Source organism: Pangasianodon hypophthalmus, chromosome 14 (genome assembly GCF_027358585.1).
Source record: "Pangasianodon hypophthalmus isolate fPanHyp1 chromosome 14, fPanHyp1.pri, whole genome shotgun sequence".
In the NCBI taxonomy this organism is placed as follows: Eukaryota; Metazoa; Chordata; class Actinopteri; order Siluriformes; family Pangasiidae; genus Pangasianodon; species Pangasianodon hypophthalmus.
In genome coordinates, this window is record NC_069723.1 from 13,788,067 (window position 1) to 13,812,924 (window position 24,858).

General features: G+C 36.5%; 1 pseudogene; it reads left to right on the forward strand.

Annotated features, from left to right (window-relative positions):
• On the forward strand, positions 1 to 23,301 carry LOC128317007 (beta-arrestin-1-like; annotated as a pseudogene).
• Positions 23,302 to 24,858: the final 1,557 nt, after the last annotated feature.

The window sequence follows — 24,858 nt, forward strand, 5'->3', positions numbered from 1 at the left end:
ATGACATCACTCCGAGCTCTGACTTCCCACTTCAGAGGTACACTATATTACCAAAAGTATTCGGTCACCTGCCTTGACTCACATATGAACTTAAGTGCCATCCCATTCTTAACCCATAGGGTTCAATATGATGTTGGTCCACCTTTTGCAGCTATTACAGCTTCAACTCTTCTGGGAAGGCTGTCCACAAGGTTGAGGAGTGTGTTTATAGGAATTTTTGACCTTTCTTCCAAAAGCGCATTGGTGAGGTCACACACTGATGTTGGTCGAGAAGGCCTGGCTCTCAGTCTCCGCTCTAATTCATCCCAAAGGTGTTCTATCGGGTTCAGGTCAGGACTCTGTGCAGGCCAGTCAAGTTCATCCACACCAGACTCTGTCATCCTTGTCTTTATGGACCTTGCTTTGTGCACTGGTGCACAGTCATGTTGGAAGAGGAAGGGGCCCGCTCCAAACTGTTCCCACAAGGTTGGGAGCATGGAATTGTCCAAAATGTTTTGGTATCCTGAAGCATTCAAAGTTCCTTTCACTGGAACTAAAGGGCCAAGCCCAACTCCTGAAAAACAACCCCACACCATAATTCCTCCTCCACCAAATTTCACACTCGGCACAATGCAGTCTGAAATGTACCGTTCTCCTGGCAACCTCCAAACCCAGACTCGTCCATCAGATTGCCAGATGGAAAAGCGTGATTCATCACTCCAGAGAACGCGTCTCCACTGCTCTAGAGTCCAGTGGCGGCGTGCTTTACACCACTGCATCCAACGCTTTGCATTGCACTTGGTGATGTGTGGCTTGGATGCAGCTGCTCGGCCATGGAAACCCATTCCATGAAGCTCTCTGCGTACTGTACTTGGGCTAATCTGAAGGTCACATGAAGTTTGGAGCTCTGTAGCAATTGACTGTGAAGAAAGTCGACGACCTCTTTGCACTATGCGCTTCAGCATCCGCTGACCCCTCTCCGTCAGTTTACGTGGCCTACCACTTCGTGGCTGAGTTGCTGTTGTTCCCAAACTCTTCCATTTTGTTATGATAAAGCTGACAGTTGACTGTGGAATATTTAGGAGCGAGGAAATTTCACGACTGGATTTGTTGCACAGGTGGCATCCTATGACAGTTCCACGCTGGAATTCACTAAGCTCCTGAGAGCGGCCCATTCTTTCACAAATACACCTGTGGCCAGGCCAAGTGATTAGGATACCTGATTCTGATCATTTGGATGGGTGACCGAATACTTTTGGTAATATAGTGTAAGTCAAATGCAGCAATAGCTAAGATAGCCTACAACATTGAAAGATCCAGATTTTAGCCCTCAGCTATTTTTTTTTCATAATTATAGAACTTATGGTATGTAAAAACATAGCATTGTTAATATAGTCTGGTTTAGTTTATTATGGCTTTTTTGTTAGCTGATATATCATTACAGTTATAATACTGCAGTTAGATCAGTAGATTAACTATACTGTATGTATATTAGCTATATTTGGATTAAAACTTCATTAGCTAGCTGTGTATTCATAATGGATTTATGTTTTATAATTATTGTTAGAAGTTTTATAATTATTGTTATAGTATTTTTTTCAGTTTATACATATACAGAGGTTATAAAACATGCTTTAATATACTGCTATATTGGATATTGAGAAATTTGTTTATAATCTCGATATATCTTTACACTTCATTCATTATATATTATTGTGTTTTGTTTCATTGGATCTCTTATCATGTCTAAAGTCTAACAGTTAAGATTATGCTACTAAAATTATAAAACTATAATTTTATAAAATTATGAAATTAAACTTGCACTGATTTGCATGCACTGATTAATTGAATGGGTTTTCATTCATAAGGACAATTCTACATTTTATCGCAGGTTAATGTCTGTTTGATCTGTCTACATTGAAAGGTGAGCAGAACAATCACAACTGTTGACTGTGTGGCTGTAACAATGGACTCAGAGACACTGAGTACAGATCCATATGCTCAAAGTTTATTTTACAGAAGTCAAGGTCAAGACAGTATAGGTCGATGCCAAAAACACAGAATGCAAATAAATCCAAAAACAGTAGCAAGGGGGCAAGGTCAGTGGGCAGAGCAAGTTCGAAATACCAGTAATCAAAATCCAACAAAGATCAAAGGGCTAGGCAAGGAACAAAGTCAAGAAGAGACGAACAAGGCCATATACAAAATCACTATCCAAGAAACATGACTCAGTACATACATGATTGCAGGCAAACATTAAGTCTTCACACAAGTCCATGAACAAAGAGTTCAAGTCCATGTTCTTATTATATTGGATACTCAGGAAATGATCTGGGTAACTGAAGAAGTCATTAAAAATTCTCTGGTGCTCTGGAGGGAAATTGCCTGGGCTAGATTTTACAGTGGCAAGTCTACTTTTTTTGGAACAGACATTTTAAATTATACTGCAAGAATTGTAAACTTTTTGTTGTTAGCTCTAAAAATGTTGAGGCTAGATAGTGATTAGTAACAAAATTTTGTGTAGTTCCATTGTGTGTTAAAATGAAAATCAATCACTCACTATATCCACCTTAATTTGTGGTAGTCCCCAGAATAGCAGATTTGTAAAATGCACTTTACAGGGTTGAATGTAAGCATGTGCTTAAAATCCTTAAAGTACTTATAATAAGCTTGCTGTTAATGTCTTTACAAATGTATATGTCCTGAAATAACAGAGCTAATCCAATAAAAATTTTAGTGGTAATCATCAGGAAAAAAAAAATTACACTAAGTGGATCTGTGCAATACAGAGATAGGCAGTGATACTGTATGTAGTGTACTTAGTAGGAAGTAGAGAGTGATTAGAAATCCAGCTTATGTTTTTGTTTTCATTAATTTAGGCACTGTAATATTGGCTGTGCAGGCAGAGCTACAATTTTTAAAAATGCTAATAAAACTGACATGATGCCTTCTCTAATGTAAGCACTTGGAGAGAAGTGCTTGGCAGAAACTCGTAGAAGAATATGAGAATAATGATGTAAGTACTTGGAGAGAAGTGTACAGAAGTTTGCTGTGTTTGTGTTGTCCTTTTTTCCTACAAGAATTTCTCGGAATAGTGTTATAGGAGAGCAGAGTCATAGTGCTGTCACAGTGCTGAAAAAAAATATACTTAACCAAACTGCTGTAATTAATACATATTTAAGCTAACGTCATCATACTAAGGCAAAGAAATTCAGCTAACATACAATGCTAAAGTTAACAGTAAATCTAGCTAACAAAAACAATGTACATATTGAACTACCACTATACAGTATAAAATGTGGGCGGGAAAAGTGTTAGAATCGTGGTTCTATTTCAACTCAGGCTTGACTTTCACTTCCATTAAATTAAGATTTTTTTATAGCTTACTCTTTTGCTTAATAGCCAGAAAAAAAGTTAATTCAAGTAACTTACCTGAAATAATATGCTAAAGTCTGGGATCCAGTCAAACAATTTACTTTATATACAGTGGGGTCCAAAAGTCTGAGACCACAATGAAAATCTGGGATTTTTTTTTTTTAAATTGGAAATAAACAGAAGGTTTTAGAATTGTAAAATATTTAAAATGAAGAAAGTAAATTTTCAATATCTTGAATATTTAATATTCAAGATTCTGCACTATTTCTAGGTCCCTATTTAAATTTGTGATATTGACCATGTTAATTGCTTTGTACAAAAGGTCAGATTTTCCTCATGCATAATCTCTTTTATTGAAGCATGTGTTCAGATGACACTCCAATGCACATGATCTCAAATGGATCATAAGGTTTTGCACAAACTTGTAGAGTCCATGGTAGCTCAAGTGCATGCTGTCATTAAAGCAAAAAGAGGACATACCAAATACCAAGAAACTCTGAAATTTATGTAAATATTTCACTCAAGTTGTTCTCATTAATATAATTTGTAACGAGAATTGTTGTATTAAATTAGAAAAGAATGCAAAATAGAAGAATTATTAGTGGTCTCAGACTTGTGTATAGTCGAACAGGCAGAAATATCTAGATAAATAATATCTAGATTAAATTTAAACATGGAAACATGGAAGGATATTGCTTGGAACATGACATGACCATACTTTAAACATATTTCACACAATTTTTCATGATTCTACTACTGAGTCAATGTCATCAGATAAACTCTGATTGTTAGCAACTACATCTATTAAATTGAGGTCTATAAGCCAATAATAGCACTGATGTTTGGAAAATTTGCACTTTTTGCCATTTTGAGGACCCCATTAAAAATGGCCTTTTGTGATGACTTCTGAGCATTTAGACAGATAGAGAACATCTGAATTACCTGAACTGATATGGAATGACCCCACTATGTATGTGCAACTCAATTCCCTTAGTTGAGTTATGGCACTTAGTGTGAACATTATCAAACTAGATTGTGTAGTTTTGCTTGAATTTATATGTTGAGGTTAAAAACCACTATTAAAATTACATACATAAATGTCCAATATTACAAAGACTAATCCAAAAACCATTCCTTTTTAGGGTCAGCAAATGAGAAGCCCCATTGCTTCTCTCTCCAGCTAAGAATCAGGCCCTTGACATCTCACGCCTGGACTACAAAACTTGCTGACTGCAATCACTACCAAACCCCTGCAGGTGGTCCAGAATGAAGCAGTCCATCTGATCTTCAGCCAAGTCCTTGATACTTTTAGAGCATACAGTAGTGCAGGTCGCACCTACACAAAGTGAGTAATTCAAACAATGTTCTGTCCACAGCACTGTGAGCTGAAAGTGAACAAAATGTAGAGATCCCTTTACTGTGATGCTTGAAATCTGATGACCAGTTTTCCCAGTCCTTCATGCAACCCGTCTTTCTAGGACTTGTCACCTGCATTTTACCTGATCTTCTTTTGGCACTCTGTATATTTCTTACTTGTTAGAAATTGTAATTATTTTCAATATTTTTTTTTTCTCTTTTGCATGATTACATGTACACAGTCAAGTTGTGCGAGCTATTTAGTTGTTTCCAATTTATCTGATACGTGAAATAAACGCAAATAAAAACATACTTCTGTACATTAGTACAATCAATGTCTTGACTGAATCAATGCTGATTTGATGTACACTATACAGTCAAAAGTACAGTACCCTCCGAAAATATTGCAATGGTAAAGCCAATATGAATATGAGACGATCAGAATTTCAGCTTTCAATTCCTGATATTTACATCTAATCTAGTGTTAAACAACTTAGAACATGGCACCTTTGGTGGCAGACCACCCAATTTTTTTGTGAGCAAAAGTATTGGGACAGATAATCTTAAAATAAATTAAAGTAAATAATGCTTAATATTTGGCTGCATATCCCTTGCGTGCAATAAATTTATCAAGCTAGTGACCCACTGAGATCACCAAACTATCTTCTTTAGTGATGCTTTTTCTGGCTTGTACCACAGCTCCTTTCAGTTGTTTGTTTCGGGTGGGTTCTCCCTTTAGTCTTCTCTTCAGAATGTGAAATACATGCTCAACTGAGTTAAGTTCTGGTGATTGACTTGGCCAGTCTAAAACCTTTCACTTTTTTTTCCCCTTCCTGATGAAGTCCTTTGTTGTGACGGCAGTGTATTTTGCTGCATGATGAATGTTTCTGTAGACTTCTGAACTCAATCTGCTGCTACCATCATGAGTTATATCATTAATAGATATTAATAGGGCCTTTCACTCCGCTTTAGTTCCAGAACTAAATGTACAATACTAAAGTACTGGGCGATTTTGCGCGAACTATTTCCCAGTACTGTTTAAAGGGTTGCATTCGCACCGACAGTGGGCACTAGGAAGTGACGTAAGCCGGTCGACAGCGACGTCATTTGTGCGCGGCGTTCAACAACGGAAACAAAGAACAATAACGTAAACAATCGGAGGTGATCGGAGGTGTGTTTTTGTTGCGTCTCACGTCCATCTATCGCTGTTCTCCATACTTGCTAAATAAGTTGACACTACAGTATGCTTACACGGCGTTTTTAAATCATGGCGGGTGAAGGTGTTTTTGTACGCGTTTGGCCAATCAACATCTACTTACATCACGGGTAGTACCAGTTGTGCTGGTTAGACCCTGCTCCGGAGTAGGAGCTAATTTGGTTCTCAAAAAAGGCAGTCCTGTACTAAAATCGCACCCAGTTCCGGAGGTGCGAAAACGCCAAAAAGTGGGTAGTTCCACAATTAGTTCAGGTACTATGAAAAGGTTCCCGCGGTGTGAAAGGCCCTAAAGAGCCAGTTCCAGAAGCAGCCATGCAAGCCCAAACCCACACTACCTCCACCGTGCCTGACCAATTAGCTTGTATATTTTGGATCATGAGCTTTACTTTCTCCACACTTTGGCCTTTCCTTCCTTTGCTAGAGGCTACTCCTGGTTCCAGAAATTTTGTAGGTCATCTCTGTATTTCTTTGTGAATTCCAATCTGGCCTTCTGATTCTTACTGCTGATGAGTGGTTTGCATCTTGTGGTATTGCCTCTATACTGTATTTCAGCTCTCGAACTCTTCTTCAAATGGTCGATTGTGACATTTTCACCCCTGCCCTGTGGAGGTTGTTGGTGTTGTTTTTGGGTTTTTCTTCACAGATCTCACAAGATTTCTGTCATCAACTGCTGTTGTTTTCCTTGGCAGATCTGTTTGATGTCTGGTTGTTAGTACACCAGTCGTTTCTTTCAGGCTCTGATTGTGTTTCCCATTTTCTCAGCTTCAAAATGGCTTGCTTTTCTCCCATGTTGGTTTATCCTTTTAACAACAAATGCAGTATTCACAGGGAAACTCAAACCAAGAGTAGACATTCAGAGCTATTAATTGTTTAAACAATCAGTCTAACAGGATGCACTTGGGCAACAAGAAACATCTGTCAGTAACATGTTCCAATATTTTTGATCACTTGAAAAAATGGGTGGGTTCAAACAAAAGATGCCATGTTCTATGTTTTTTTTTTTTACACGTCTAGATGTAAATATAAGGACATGAAAGCTGAGATTCTCATATATCATCTCATATTCTTTTTTTAATCTCAAACCTAAATGTATTCAGTGTATAGCAAAAACAAAAGAATTGGCCTTTCTGTTACAATACTTTCAGAGGAGACTGTATGTGGACCCCTGACCAGTCACACCCCTGTGTGATTCCTGAATATCCCAATTCTGCCAATTCTGCCATAAGAGCATCAGTGAGGTCAGGCACTGATGAGGGGTGAGGAGGCCTGGCACACAGTCAGCATTCCAGTTTATCCCAAAGATGTTCAGTGGGGTTGAGGTCATGGCTCTGTGCAGGCCACTCAAATTCTTCCACACCCACCTTGGCAAACCATGTCTTTATGGACTGTGCTTTGTGCACAGGGCCACTGTCATGCTGGAACAGGTTTGGGCTCCAACACAGACAAGGCATTGTTCAGTAAAGAGAAACAAATTCCTAGAAATGAACAAATTTGGGTCTGAAAGGTTTTACTAAAACCCAAGACAGCAACGAAGTAACCGCTGAAGGAGTTGGAGGCATCAGGTACCAAGTATGTACCTCCACCCTTAAGAGAGTCCTACATCAACATGGCTCCTGTACAACGAAGAAGCCACAACTGTAACACTGTCATAAAAAAGCCAGACTGAATTTAGCAGGTTATCACCAGCCTTTTGGATTAGTATTCTCTGGTCAGATGAACTATTTGGAGATAATGATCAGGGCCATGTATGGAGGAAAAAGTGTGAGGCTTCTAATCCAAAGAGCACCATCACAACTGTGAAGCATGTTGGTGGGTGGCAACATCATATTGTGGGGTGTTTTGCTGGAAAAGGGACTGGTGCACTTCAGAAAATAAATGGCCTTATGAGGAAGGAGGATTATCTAGAAATACTGAAATCTCAAGACATCAGCCAGAAAGTTAAAACATGGTTGCAACTGGGTCAATGATCCTAATGATCCTAAGCATACCGCCAAAGCTGTAACAAAACTGGCTTAAAGACAACAAAATGAAAGTATTGGAGTGACCATCACAAAGCCCTGACCTGAACCCCACAAAGAATTTGTGGACTTAAATGAAAAAGCATTTCTGAGCAAGGAGACCCACAATCCTGACTGAGTTACACCAGTTTGTCTGATTCAACTTCAAGCAATTCAATTAAAAAGCAATGCCACAAAACACTACCAAAGTGTTTGTAAATCTGTTACAATAAATAAAAGCTGAAATAAATCTGTCGCTTAGCTATTATTGTGAAATTGCCTCTTATGGGAATAAAGTAGATACCCTAATTGACTAAGCCAAGGAAATGTATGGTAACACACGTGTGGAGTTGTGAAAAATTGAATTCGAATGTCTTTGGCCTAGGTGTATGTAAACTTTTGGCATTAACAGTATAGTCTGTTGCCTCAGGAAAATATTAAGTCAGTTTATGATAATTCCAACAGAAATAACAGATGACAACAGAGTTACTGAAGACTCCAAATCTAAGTTATAATATAAATAGAATTTTAATAATATATAACTACTTTTTGCTATTTAAAAATAAATTAAAGGATATTATTATTGAACCTGGAATGACTCGATGGGCAGGACTTTTTTCCCTGTCAGTCTGTGGGCTGCAAATAAAGGCTAGTGTCAAGGCAGACGAGTTTCCATGGTCATATTTATTGTTATTGTATTTTATTTATTACACAAACATTATGCAAATAAGAATAAAAAATAGCAGTTGCTTTTAGGAAATCACTGTGTTGGTAACTTTTAGAGAGATTTTGATATTATTTTTCTTTCGTGGTTTTGACTCTTTTGCTTGTTGTGTTTTTGGCTCATTTTCCTTTTTTTCTAATAAACCAACTAACCTGCAGCCTTGTCCCACATTAGGCTCTGTCCTGCAACTAAAATGGCAGTTTTAAAAAAACTGCAACTTTAGTGCTTCTCCAAGTCCACACTTTGTTGACATTGTTAAGGTGCAGACCTAGCATTCTATCATGTTTGAGGGTGCAAGGGCATAAAAGCGAGCATTCTGGACAGTACCCAAGTCTTTATTACAATCCATCTATTTTCAGCCTGGCGCTTTCATGATGGCTGGCCACCTGCAGAGAATCATGAAATTGAACATTTATTACTCACTCAAACACTAGTGTTGATTATACAAAAAACAGAGCTAATGGTTGGAATAGTATGACCAATAAAAGGTAAGAAATTGTTTTTTTATTCTGAGATAAATGAAATTCATAATAAGTTTGTTGAGGTAACGAAATAGCCCCTTCCATTGGTACCCTCTGCTTTAGGCCAGCTTAGGGCAGTCTAGAGCATGTACCAGAGAAAAACCAAACACCTACAATGTGGTCAGAGGTATGGAAGGGGACAAGTGGAAGTCAGCATTTGTCACAAATTCCAGCCATTATAAATATTTAGTTATTTTGTATGGCCTGCTATATGCCTCCTTGATCATTCACTCTTTTTGTAGTGAGGTCCTGAGAGACATGCTAGACAATGCAACATTGACTATTTGGATGATATTTTGAATTATTCTCTTTCTTTTTCAGACCATGTAGAAAATAATTTATTTGTCAAGGCAGCAATGTGAGAAATTCACAGGCAAAACATCACATTTCTGTAACATCAAGGAACAGCAGCGTTATCTGTGGTTTGCATATTTTTATACTTGCTTTAACATGAGTTGCAGGCGTCTGGCATCCCTATTAACTGACCTAGTGAATGCATGTCCATGTACTCTTAATTTAAATGAGAAGGCAGAGCAAGTTTCCAAACCCTGTCGAGGGCCTTTATCACAGCACTCATTCTGAACCAGCACGGCTGTTCATTATGGAAACAGATGCTTCTGAGGCACTGTACATTCTCAGCATCAAGGGAAACCGGTGACAATGTACATTCTAGCTTATTTTCCCCTCAAACCCTCATATGCAGGTTGGACCTATGAGGAGCAATATTAGGTCAAGTGCCACAAACAACACATAAATTTGTTATTTAATCATTTAAGGCATAATCTACTTTAAACCAGTCTTGCCATATTAATAATGTTTCCAGAAAACTTTATGACAGTTCCACTGAAATTATTAATATAAGATGGTAGTGTTAGAGGGAAAATTACATTTTATCTTATCTTTTTCTCCTCCTGCAGTAACCCTCCAATACTTCACAGACTGTCACCTTGATAACCCTATTGTGTTACGCCCCTAGTGTGTAATGTTCTCTGGTAAGGTTTGCAACCCCTTTGTATATCACTAAAGATTAAAGTATTGGCACACTTGGCTGTGTTGGGAGCGTGAGTGACCATTAAGTAAAAAATTTGCTCCTATTTTTTTTCACTAAAATTTTGATTTTCAATATTCCCTTGATTTCCTTTAATGTGAGAAATACAGTGGAGCCCACCCACATTTTAATATCAAAAGAGATGTGCTTGGTTTCATTTCAAAACAGTTTGAATTTCAAGTAGGATTTTGCTACTTGTGCCTGTCAAGTCACCATCCAATAATCTCCAGAGAAACTCCTTCTATAGAGATGTATGATAGGAAAGCAACACACATACTTGGCTAGGATATGGATAGTCCTGGGTCTACATTTGTTTGCAGAGCCATGGTATGCTGCGCTTTTCCATAAAGAAGTGCTACCAACTCCCCATTATCTCTTGGGACCATAGACATGCCTGCCATAGACGAGTAAATAAGGTGGAATGAATAGGTCTGGTGAAGAACTCATCAGTGCTTGGAGAAAGTGGTCCACTGGCAGAAAGAAAAGACACACTGTCACTGGGGTGACACCCCCACTTACAAACAGGGAGACCATGTCAGATTAACAATGTCACTTATAAACTGCAGCTCCCACCCCAATACCATACTTCACCTTCCACATGAGCTGTCTGTATGTGTATAGGCTCATTTGGCTGCTGTTATGGGTATGGTGATTGATGTGTTTTTAAAAAGTGGAGTGTGTTACATTTAGATCCAAAAGAACATTGTTAAGCATTTCTAAACTGCTTTTTTTCTCTTCACACAGGGTATTCAAGAAGGCAAGTCCAAATGGAAAGGTAATTTAAAGTCTGTTTTCTCATTCACATAAATGTAAAATCTCTTTCGTGAAAGAATCAAAGTGATAAATAAGTGATATTGATTAGCTACTGTTGTTTTAGTTGAAATAGGACATTATGCAACATAATGGCATAATTTACCACTTATATATATTCACTTACATTTTTATTTTCAATATTTATAACAATAATGTCTTAAAATATTAAAGGCAATACTATTAATGTAACATTACAATTTTGCATTTCTCCATATGTAGTTAATATTATGTTTAATATAATTTGAAATGCAATATCGTGTTGAAACACCAATTTGGATTCATTATATATTCGTTATCTTTTTAAGCTAACTGTGTATCTTGGCAAGAGGGACTTTGTTGACCATGTGGACATTGTAGAGCCTGTTGGTATGCCTTTTATTTTATTTATTTATTATTATTTTTTAAAATTATCCTTTGTTTTTAATCAGTTGTTTTAAATGTTGAAATATTAACTTATTAGAAACAAAACAAAAATGTTTGATATATTCCATCTGCTCCCTGGCTAAGAATTTGAGCCTGAAACTTAAGCCTGCCCTTTGGACCTATAACTCATTTTCCACCTTCATTTTGTAGATGGAGTGGTTTTAATTGATCCAGAGTACTTAAAGGAGAGAAAAGGTCTTAATGAAATGTTATGACCAATATATTATTTTCAGCATGTTCTTTCCTTACTGAGTACGAGGTTTTTTTTTTTTGTGTGTGTTAGTAATTGAGCAGGTAGAGTATTTAGTGTCACTGGCTCCTTGTCATTCATCCACAGTGTTTATAACGCTGACGTGTGCTTTCCGCTATGGGCGAGAGGACTTAGATGTTCTTGGGTTGACATTTCGAATGGACCTCTTTGTGGCCAATATACAGGCATTTCCTCCTGTGCCTGAGGAGAAGAAAAGCCTGACACGTCTACAGGAGCGGCTGATTAAAAAGCTTGGAGAGCATGCCTATCCCTTCACCTTTGAGGTTAATTCCTTGCTGCTGTGCCATTAATTACAGATACTATTCGTGATATCATATATTTACAAAGCTGAAGCTTAATTTGTAGAAGTGAGGTAAGCCACTCTCACGCTGGACTAAATATAGGCTGTATTCAGAGTTGTCGACTTAACTTTTCCATATTCAGAGTAGCCTTATGTATGTGCCTAAGTTAAATATCTGGGTGCCCCAGACATGCAAATTACTTGCGTGTTGTTCATGTCTTCAAGGTTGCCAAATTCTTCTTGAATGTAGATACCCAAGACAGGGGTTTTCAATAGCGCCAAGGCCACCATCTTTAAAGCAAGTGCTTGCTTTTAACTCTTAAGTTCAGATCAGAATCACGGGTAACTGACACACCTCTGTTTCAGAAAAACTCTGTTTTAGACAACCTCCAATAGCTTCTGAGCGACGTTTAAGTCTGTAGTTACATATGAAGTCTAAATACTGATGTGCACAATTTTGGTATTAAATCCTCACTAAGCATGCATAACTCAACGCTGAATACAGCCCTATAACATTTTTGTTTTATACATGTTTTTAATACATGTTTGTTTTGTGTGAACTCTTGTAAATTTGCTAGTTTTAGACTGTGTAAGTAACATCTAAGCAAAAGCTCCTCATATTTTCATTTCATTGTCAGCACTATAATGTAATGGAACTCATATATTTTCTAATAGATACCTCCCAATTTACCCTGTTCTATCACATTCCAACCTGGACCAGAAGATACTGGGAAGGTATACTTTCTGTATCATAAACAAAAATAATGGGAATTCCAAGAGTTTGTGTTGTGAAGCAATAAAACGTTTTCTTTTCTTCTGTTTTTCTCACATCTGAAAAGGCATGTGGGGTTGACTTTGAAGTAAAGGCTTTCTGTGCTGAAAACATTGAGGAGAAAATTCACAAAAGGTAGAGCATTTTAGTTTGGTGCACTCTATTATCAAAAAATTAAATATGAATACGTTTTAGCAGGCAATAGTTTGGTAAACAAGTGACACTAAGATATATGCTTATTCATATCGCCAAATTATCGTGATATGCAATCAAGGGGAAGTTAGGGTGCTAAGGGTGCTGCAGCATCCCTGACTTTCAGTAGTCCTTTAACTGTAACTTAATAATAATAATAATGATAATAATAATAATAATAATAAATATAGCCACAAGCGGCAATCTGCAGGGTCCAAGTACTCTTCATAAGCTGTGACCACAGAAGCCAGTTACACTGAACAATAAAGAGACCATAGATGAATATACTTATCAAGTTTTTGACAATTGTTCAATACTAGTTGTGTGAAATGCCTGCTGAATGGATGGAGGTGGCCATACTTTTTAAATAATCCAATGATAATTAAAAATCCAGGTACAGATTAGCAGAACAATGCGGCACACTAAATTTCAAGTCAATCAGACTTTCAGCTCCTGAGAAACTGCTCTGCCCCTATTGATGACCACAACGTCCTCAGAACCTTAGAGCTATTTGAGTAGACCAGCTCTGTCTCCTTGTAACTGACTGATGTGTGGTGGCCATATTGTTTATAAATCTCAACATGTTTTTGCTAATTATTAAGTATCACACTCTTTTGAGTAGTTTGACACCAAACTTGTGAAGATTGGCAAAAAAAAAAAAAATCCTAGCACTCGCTTGCAATAGTAGGTTCCACATATTATGCAAATTATCACAAGTTGGAGTAGGTGGAGCTAAAAGCTCCTTTTGTATGGTTTAAGCAAAAGAATCATTTCAAGAAATTTCACTGTACACCTTCTTTCCCAAGAGATATGCTTGGTTTTGTGTATTTTAATTAAATAGGTCAGCAAAAATCCACTTACACATTAGCACATACACTCACTGAACACTTTATTAGGAACACCTGTACATCTACTCATTCATGCAATTACTTGATCAGCCAATCATGTGGCAGCAGTGCAATGCATAAAATCATGCAGATACAGGCCAGCAGCTTTGGGTAATTTTCACGTCAACCATCAGAATGGGGAAAAATGTGATCTCAGTGATTTTGACCGTAGCATGATTGTTGGTGCCAGACAGGCTGGTTTGAGTATTTCTATAACTGCTGATCTCCTGAGATTTTCATGCAGAACAGTCTCTAGAGTTTACTCAGAATGGTGGAATAAAGAAAAAACATCCAGTGAGTGGCAGTTCTGTGGACAGAAACACCTTGTTGATGAGAGAGGTCAACGGAGTATGGCCAGACTAGTTCAAGCTGATATATAGGCTACAGTAACTCAGATAACCACTCTGTACAATTGTGGTGAGCAGAAAAGCATCTCAGAATGCACAACACTTTGAACCTTGAGGCGGATGGGCTGCAACAGCAGAAGACTGTGTCAGGTTCCATTTCTGTCAGCCAAGAACAGAAAGTTGAGTTTGCAGTGAGCACAGGCTCATCAAAAACTGGACAGTTGAAGACAGGAAAAATGTATCCCTTCATGGACACAATTTACTCATCTTCTAATGGCTACTTCCAGCGTAATGCACCATGTCACAAAGCAAAAGTCATCTCAAACTGGTTTCATGAACATGACAATAGGTTCAGTATTTTTAAGTGGGCTTCCCACTCACCAGATGTGAATACAATAGAACACCTTTGGGATTTGGGACCAGAATGTCAGAGGAATGTTTCCAACATCTTGTGAAATCCATGCCATGAAGAATTGAGGCTGTTTTTAGAGCAAAGGGAGGCCCTACCCAGTATTAGTATAATGTTCCTAATAAAGTGTTCGGTAAGTGTAGATACAACATACCAAATTTCAGCTCAATCAAACTTGCGGTTCCCAAGAAACAGTTAGCTGATCTTAGCTCCACCCCTATGTATAACCACACTCCATACTTTGCATATGGCTTTAGATTTTGTCTTGTACAGGCCATTCAAGTTCCATGAATCCACACAAGCAATCATGAGTTACAGCTGTTTGAATAAATTAGGTTCTGCCTCATTAGAACTGATTGACAATTGATTGACAACTGGCAGCGATATTGTTTAGTTAGACCAAAAATTCTAAGACTAGTACATAAAAGTAGTTTTTGCATATTATGGAAATTTGAAAAACAAAAAACATCATGACAGAAATTAGCTTAAGCCAAAGAGCAAGAGGAAAAAAGATTTTTGAGTGTCATTATGGTTCTCATGATATGGCCCAAAACATTAGTGCTTGCACTATAGTGCCACCATTAGGCCGCATGCACCCATCTTGCTTGCCTGGGTAGGGCATGGAGTACTACCTGTTGACCAAGTTTCATGTCCATATGACTTTGGTCTTCACAATTTGTTCAGCGGAAAATCAGAAAAATCCTGAAAGAAATAAAATGAATAAAAAATGAATAAAAAGAATGAATAAAAAATTGTATTGTTATTTAACAATGAGAAACATATAATTATTGATGTGGTGGTTTCCCAGTATGGGAAAGTCTTCAGAACAGAGGAGTTTATGCTTTCCAGTTTCTGGGTAAAATAACAAGAGAAAGAGAAAAGGAGATGCTGGTGAGGGAACAACCATGTTTATTGTTATTATAATGTAACTGTTAAAATGCACAAAGTGTCATTCATTAATAAATTAAACATTTTAATCACTGGCAAATCACTATGTTATAAGCTCTGCACTCCAGATCGTGCAGTTATATGAAAATAATCCCCTTCTGGGTGGTATTCCACTTCTCATCAGGCCATATCACACCAGCGTGGATTGGATTATTCTCGTATAACCACACTGTCTGTCATGTGTTATGGTGCATTCAGTCTCACCATGTTTTGAGCCAGACCACAAAGAAAATATTTGCTTTATTCGGTTCCTTATACTATACCACTGTGTTACCTAACTAGTAATTTATTGAGGTCAGCAAGTTCCATAAGCAGCCAGTCAAAAAAATAGTATTCTTAAAGCTGTGGATGTATCTGTAAATTTGAGATACATAAGGTTTACTCTTGCTTTTCAAATGAATGCAGTTTTAATGAAGCAGAGTATTTTACATCTGAGCATTTTAAATTAAAAATGACATAAACCAGCATGTTCTTCTCCCTTTTCCAGAGATAGGCAGAAAAGCAAGTCTTATGGCAATAGTTTTTAATAGGTATTACAGAATTTGAATGTTTTCTCTCCTGTGGTACACCACATTCATATCTAATTATTATTTCCTTTGTTATGTTGCATAAGGTGAAATCACAAAACAGTGCTGGAAGGAGCAATTCTCTTACAGGACTCTTGGACTACCAATCAATCATGAGTAGGGAGGTGGATTTGAGTTAAATAGTATATAAGCTCCATCTAGTGGTTGCACAAGGATAGCACCCAAGTTAAAATTGCACATTAGTTTCAGTTCCAATTACAAAGTAGCTTAGATAGTTTAGAGACAGCTTAGAGTAGCTTTATTTCAGTTTATTGAAATTAAATGACTTAGAAACAGATCTTATTTTAAAACTGAATTAAAACTGTGATTAGTGTTTGACCATCTTATTTTTGCTTCTGTTTCTTCAGATCTACTACCATGGTGAACCAATTAGTGTAAATGTTCACGTCACAAACAACACAAACAAGACTGTGAAGAAAATGAAGATCTCAGGTTTTTATAAATACACCTTATAATTTTATACGGAATATTCATTTGACAAATTTATGTAATGATCTTTTTTTAAACAATTATAGTGCGTCAATATGCTGATATTTTTCTCTTCAACACTGCTCAGTACAAATATCCAGTGGCAATGGAGGAATCAGAGTAAGTATGCAGTACACATATGATGAAGCAATACAGCAGCAGAGGTTTAAATATATATGTGTATATATATATAATCTAATTTCATGTTACGTTGTCTGTTTAGTGACATTGTGGCTCCAAGTGCAACATTCTGTAAGGTATATACTCTCACCCCCTTTCTTGCCAACAACCGAGAGAAGCGTGGCTTAGCTCTAGATGGAAAGCTCAAACATGAAGACACAAATTTAGCCTCAAGTACACTGTGAGTATTCCTAATATAAGAAGTCAATATTAGTGTTACTTGTGATAAGTGGAAACAGTTGCAATGCTCTCTTTGAATATTGGCTTCATCGCTTTATCCTGAAGGTTACGAGAGGGAGCCAGTAAAGAAATTCTGGGTATCATTGTGTCTTATAAAGTCAAAGTGAAACTGGTGGTGTCTCGTGGTGGGTAAGTTTGAACCTGTATTCAGTTTAGTGGCTTCAGTTAAGTGACTTAACTTTTCTTTTGATATGTCTAGCTTCTGTATGATTCTTATACTTCTAGGTGAATCCTAAAAATTAAGATGTACTGTATTAATAAAAAAAAGTATTACAAAGTAACATTTATAAAATGAAGATAATAACCATGTTTTAAAACAATATTCATTTAATATGAATTATATTCCAGTGTTATAAGAATCCAGGGAGTAACTGCAGTGTTCCTGTAGCCATGTGTAGCCCTGTAAACTACTTAGAGCTTCAGAAGAACTTTGCTTGCACAATTTATGCAGGCCATTTCTCTGTATTTCTCACTATATGGAGGATGACTCCCAGTCAAACAAACATATAAAAAAATGAACTTTAAAATAGTAGTATAGCCTGACTATATTAATACGTTACTACACCAGAGAATTTTATTTATAATCTACATAGTACATATTCGATAGACTTCTTTCACAATTCACTTGTTTAATCTGTTGTCTTGTGTGTTGTAGTTAAGATGTGGATACTAGAACACAAGCCGGGAAGTACAAAAGATGTTATGTGCAGCTTAGTACAGAGCCCCTAAGGGGACATGGTGATGGAAAAAATATGAAATGGGAGAAAAATTTCTATATCGATGCTTTTGCAATCGCGAGACAGCACAAAAAATTGTGAGAGAATGCAAAGTTTCTTGGGGGAACGCAAAGTTTTGCGAGCTAACGCAAAAGAATTGACATAGAAATTTTCCTCCCATCTCATATCTTTTCCATCACCATGTCTCCTTAGGGGCTCCGAGATGGGGATTGTAGATTGGGCTTATTTACCATTTTATTGGAGGAGGGGGGATTAGAAGACTGCTCTTTCTGCAAGTTTTTGAGTGTACTTTGATTTTCAAATGCAGAGTTCCTACACAAAATGCATAAATTTTGGCAGCTTTGCACTCAGAAAACACTGATACTGTTAGCTTTTGAGGATGCAAAACACTCAAACTTACCACAGAGCACATGGTGGTGCAATGAAGCAACATTCAATTTGTAAAATCTGGAGAAGGTAAAAGGTGAGCTTTCTGCTGACACTTCACAAATATCTGCAAGTAACACTAATGCTACCCAGCAGGTAGCCATAGCATGTGTCTGATGGCATTTAATGGAAGCTCCATAAAACACAAAAACAGCTAGTCAGTGAGCCACATTCTGGTGATCATTTCCACTTTGTGCTTGAGAGATCCCACTGGACACAGGGCACATACTCATCTGCCAGAGCAAATAGATTGGTAGGTTTATTAATATACCATGGAAATAACATCTTTCGCAGGAATGTGTTCGGACATTTGTTTGAACTCTGGTCCCCAATGCAGACACTGCATGGTGACCAATAACATATACAATTTATGAACTCGCCAACTCACCATAGTGATGGCAAACAAAAAAAGCTGTCTTAAGTGAAAGACATCATCTGTTATACTTACTGACCAGTGTAAGTCAATAATGTTATGTTAATAATATATAACATATTATGTTATCCATTAAAAAAATGAGCCTCACAATGCCATGTCTCTGATTAAAGTCTTCCATGCAAGGGATAATATTACTTATTAATTAATAGTCATATTTATGTATTTATTATTGGACTCGAATGGCATTACATAAATATTCTGAGTGTATTTACAATGCCCAAAACATACGTTTCAGTGTTACATCCAACTGTCAGCCAGTGGTGTTGGACTAGTGTACTCGTGTCTGAGTAATGAGATGGTTATGTCTGAGGTCTGAATACAGATGTGTGGCAATTTTTTAACTCCTCATTAAACATTACTTATAGTTAATGATTGTTCATCATATTTTCTATTTGTCCTATTAAATCTTTATGGAATGATATTCACACTTCTGGAGATTTTTATATAGATCATCTGTACAACCACTGGTCTAACACATACTATTGTAAGTAAATATTTTCTTGTAACAAATAAGAGCCAGAAGCAGTTTTTATTCAGGCCATTTCAAATATCTTGTTTAAAACGTATAGCTTGAATATGAGTAGCAGCAGGCAGGGGTAACACCAGAAAAACATAATTATAATCTTACAGCAGGTTGGTTCGAAAAAGACCATATTTCTGAAAGTAGTGAACACTGACATATTAAGACTAAAGGATATACTACATGGCTTAGAATTTTAATCAAGTCCAACCCAACAGAGTATATATACACAGACTAGGGATAATTTCACAAAACACATTGAGACACACTGATCAAGGGTTAGGACAACAATCAGGGGTATTAACTGGGGCAGAGCTGCCACTGGAGTCAAAAAGGAGTGCACTGACATTTGCTGACAATTGCTGGAATATTTTCTGGAAAGCTCAAGATTATTTAGGAATAAAAATGATTTTCATACAACACATGCAATTCATGAACTCTCCAACTAACCATCGCGATGGACAGCAAGAAAGCTGTCACAACCCCCATGCACATGTCTGAGTAACACTGAAGTCCGTAGTTATGTCTGAGCTCTAAATACCATTGTGAACAATTTCAGCATTAACTCTTCACTATGCACTCACAACTTAATTCTGATTATGGCCCAAAGCCTGCTATTTTTATGCATCTATCTATCTATCAGCATTATGCACCAAGTAGGGTAAGTGCTTGTCGAGGATGCCCTGGTCTAAATAGTTAAGTATTTGATCATTGTCCATCATTCACCTCCATCTGGCAGAACAACAGCTCGTCATTCTGCCCTAAAATACAAGATGTTGGGAAAGTTCAGCGATTCTCAAGTACTAAATGTGTTAATTTATAACATTATGAAATGAATTCTTCAGTTCAAACACTAGAATTACTGTCACACAAAGTGTGCCTAAATACACACTCCTTAGACATTGCAAATTTAAGAATAATAAAAATGAGCAAGAAACAAAGGATTAGAGTGCTATATGTGGCATCTTGACCTCAACTCCACGGAAAGACTAAGTTTGTTTTATTCTTCACAGGCTCTTGGGAGATCTTGCCTCCAGGTATTGCAAGTTTGATACGATATTCATCTTTACTCTCTGTGTGTGTGTGTGTGTGTGTGTGTGTGTGTGTGTGTGAGAGAGAGAGAGAGAGAGAGAGAATACTGCTTATGCGTTTGTGGAAGCAAAGATGCTTCATGATAGTCGCTGATAAATAGTAGATATTTTTTAAACAAAGTAATACAATAGTAAAAATAATACATAGTATTATGTATTATACATAGTACAAAAATATGTAATAAATAAAGTAAGTAATGTAAGTAAATAATCAATAAATTAAAAAATAACAGATTGTGTACATTATAGTATGCTTTATCTTTAATCTCCAGTGCTTGAGTGTACAGCAAAATCATTTTATTCTTCAAATTATGATTTTATACTGCTTGGTTGAAACTGAAACAAATGGACATTAAATACATATTGCACAGAACATTAATTTTACAGTTGTTATTTTTTGACAGAACAAAAAACAAAATAACAAAAGCTGAATACTTACCAGGAATATTTGAATAGTAATACTGTATGGCAAATCAAAGGCAATGCAGCATGTCTGTTGTAGCATTTGTACATTCATAGATTATCAATCTTTTGCTGAACATCTTATTGTTCACACTGTTTTTTTTCCCTAGTGATGTTGCAGTAGAGCTACCCTTCACATTAATGCATCCTAAACCAGTAGAAGAATCCATCTACAAAGATGGTGTGTATTTAACTTAATTCTTTTAAATTGCCTGCCAAAGCTTGTTTATTGAAGTAATAAAGAAAGTGTTACCTCAATAATAAACTTCAAAAATAACTTTAATTTAAACCTTGATATGTTTATACCATGTAAAATATGTACAATAATATGTACAAACATCATGTGAAATTTCATGTTGATGTTTCTTGCTAACCACAGGCTCTGAGAAAAGCAATAAATAAGCATGTAAGGCAGTAGGACAAGAAAGTATAGAGGATTGTTCTATCCTTGTTTGTCTGTGTTTACAATTTTCATTTTCAGAATTTGTTTGCCTTCTTGGTGTTTTACTAGTCATAGCCATGCTTGAGAAGCACATCTGATCCAAGCAAGTCTGAGTAACTTCATCTCATTAACCAATTTATGCTATATTAATTCCAAGGAATATGATTTAAAGAACATGATTAGTCTGATATGCAGTTAGAATAACTGAATCTCTGTCTTCATCCAGGGAATTGGTTTTCAGCAAGTTAGTTTGGGTAAATATTAGTGTAACAGATTCTTGTATGGATTATCACCTGCGTTATGGCTGAGCAGCATATGCAGTGGGCTGAGAAGACCCTCATATAGTGGCTATGATATCATAAATCAATGCCAGCCAGGCAAAGCAAAAGATCTTAGTTTAATAGTTACCTGTTTAACAGATTAGTATTTACATGTTATCCTGCTGTGCTTCATTTTTCCTGAAATGTATTATAACTACTCTTGTGCTACCCAGTAGTGTTTTACTTTTTACTTCTGCTTTACCATTCCCTTTACCCTTTGTTCTTTTTCTGTGTAAGCACTAGAAAATGATGCACCCATTGACACAAACCTGATCGAGTTTGACACAAAGTAAGTAATTTTGATTGTCCAGTTATAAAAAACTCACCCCAAAGGAATGATTTTTTACTGCAGTTATTACTTATAGTAAATATTTTTTCATCATGTTATCTATTTGTCCTTTTAAAACATTGCAGAATCACATTCACAGTTCTGGAATTTATCTTTAGATAACACTGTCCTAACACATACTATCATAAGCAACAGAACAGCAAAACAAACCAAGAGAGTATATACGCACAGACTAAGGATAACCTCACAAGACACATGGGAGACACACTGAACAACAGTTAAGGCAAAAATCAGGTCCTAATCAGGGCAGAGGTGCCACTGGAGTGAAAAAAAAGGAGTGAAACAAAACAAAACATTTCTAGAATATTTTTTTAACTCAAGATTGTTTGAGATAAAATTATTAATCATTGCACCAGTTATCAGTTGGACAAAAGGAAAAAGGTGCAGGTTTTCTGGATTTATTAAAACCGATGTAGTAGACAAACTAATAAATAAATGTGAGTTAGGCAAACTAGACAAGACTATAGACAAAGTCTAAGGCTTGCAATCATCACTGACACAATGGTAAAGAAAACTTTGTGAAATAACAGAGAATGGGTTATTTAATAGGTTTAGTGTGATATCAAGCACTAGAGTTCCTTTAATAATTAGGTGACTGAGTGGGGATAGCTGCTTGACTGGAGGACATGTGATGAAACTGTGGGTTGAGGATCATGAAAGATGTAGTGAGCAACTTTGTGAGTTGCAGACATGGACGTGACACCAGTAATCTCTGAATGTTCACATAATCAGTATCCCAAAATTACCTGGTGAAGCATTCTCCAGGAAGTGACCTTTCAATGAATGAGTGGTACATGGAAAATGTGAATGTTGCAGTACTTTGTTTTATGATAAACCTACTGAACAAAACTAAATTCTGTGGAAAGCAGTGTATCTGGTAAAATTCTTTTTATTTCTCCATTTGTTTCTAGTGATGATGATATCATGATGATAGATTTTATCAGCGACTTATTGGAGCAAAGGATGACAAGGAAGAGGAGGAGGAAGGTACACTCACCTAAGCTGAATGACAGATAGATGAAGACAACAAATGTTTTACTTTATCACACCTTAAGGGATCCACTGAAAACCCATGCAGAGACAAACCAGAATTTTGTGACACCCTTTAACACACATCACTGTGGTGTAGTTGTTGTGCTCTGTTTACATACACATTCTCCATCCTGAATGGGTGTAAAAATGTAAAAGTGTTGAAAAACATTACTTCCTTAAAAAAGCATTTAGCAGCTGAGATTAATTCGAGACCATAACTTGTGATTAAATCTATTTAAATTATTTCTGTCCTGAACACTCTGTAAAGAAGAAGAATTGTTATTACTATGACCACTGTCAGATTGTCTTGTTTTAATAGACAGTCCTGCATTCAGTAATGAGCAAAGTCAATTATTGAACAAAGTCACATGTAAAAATATTAATGTAGGTTAAAAATGCATCCCGTGAAACACTTCAGAGAGGCTTTTAGTGTAAATTGGCCTTAGTGAGCACAGACACAATGGGGGGGAAAGTACTATTTTTTCAGAACTTAATTTAATGTAATTAGAGCTACTAATATAATTAAACAGATTTAATAAGTTGTGACGAGAAGGAGGGAATGGTCAGGCTGTAGTGAGGATGCACGCCTGGCACTGAGTGGTCTAATCGGTGGGAGAGAGAGATAAGGAGCAGGTGGAGACACTGGCACCAATGTAACAAACTTCAATGATAGACAAGGAAGACACGGGAACCCACTGAACACAAACATAAAGTACAATCATGAACAGAACTCAAACAGGACGTAAAACAGGCAAACATAAAACACATAAGCGTCTCTCTCTCTCTCCAGCAAATCCACCTGCTCCTTATCTCTCTCTCCCACTGATTAGACCACTCAGTGCCAGACATGCATCCTTACAGCCTGGCCACTCCCACCTCCTTGTCACATACTAGGGTTAGATAACATTACTAAATAACATTACTGTGCATCAGAATAAGCTTTATAATTAAATGCATTTTTATTTCTATTTCTTAGGGTATAGGGTAGAACGTAAGCACAAATTATGTGTGCTACATTGAAAAAATGAGCAAGTCGCTTTAAAAAAAAAACAAACAAAAACACTACTCTAGAAATGGCAGTGCAGGTACAACTACAAGGGAATCCAAAACAACCAGTCACCAGTTCTGAGATATGTAGAAAAGGGATTTGCATCAAGCTAACTGCCTCAATCTGTATAATTAAATATTCATTTTTCTAAAATATTCAGAAAATATTAATTTTCCTGCTGATACAATATATAATTGTATTGTGCAATATATAGCTAATTGTTGCACTGAATACTGCTTTATGCTTTATGTTCCTTCCCTTACATACACATTTTTTAAAGAAAAAAAAAGTCTGCTAAAGGAGTACTTGGTTTAAAAGATTTTTTTTACAGTAGCCAAAAAAAGTTTAAGAACCACTGCACATGATTAAAGAATAAACCCTATAGACATCTTTGCTAATCACACACTGTGAACTATATTTAAATTTATTTAGTTAAACCCTGTTTTAGATCTCTTTTTGTGAGGATACTGTCTATGGCAATGGTAATGGGAATATGAAGAATATATAAATCATATGGCTTATTTTAGTGTTTGGGTAAAGGAAATTGAAGCCAAAATGTTTCAGACTAACATGCTATTAAGTTGGTTTTCCATGTTTTGGTCCTTTTTTGAAATTTTTTTTTTTTCTTTTCAATTCCATGTTCAATAAATTGATTCCACGTAAAATAGTAGTATTGTGAAAGGTTATTGCAGTTTTAATTAGAATATTATCACTGTAATACTATACATCCTTTTTGTTTAAAATTTCAATAAAGAGAGGTGTTTAACTTCCTGATGCATACAAAATGGTTGGATTTACTGACAGCCATACTTACAGCCATTCTTCTTGGAACTCTTCTTGTAGTAGCAGTGCCGAAAACTGACCTGTCATTTATAATAGATCTTGGGTACTAACTCAGACAATGCTACAAATGAGATATGCTGTTAATAAATACTAGGCCAGACTATTCAAACTATATATTA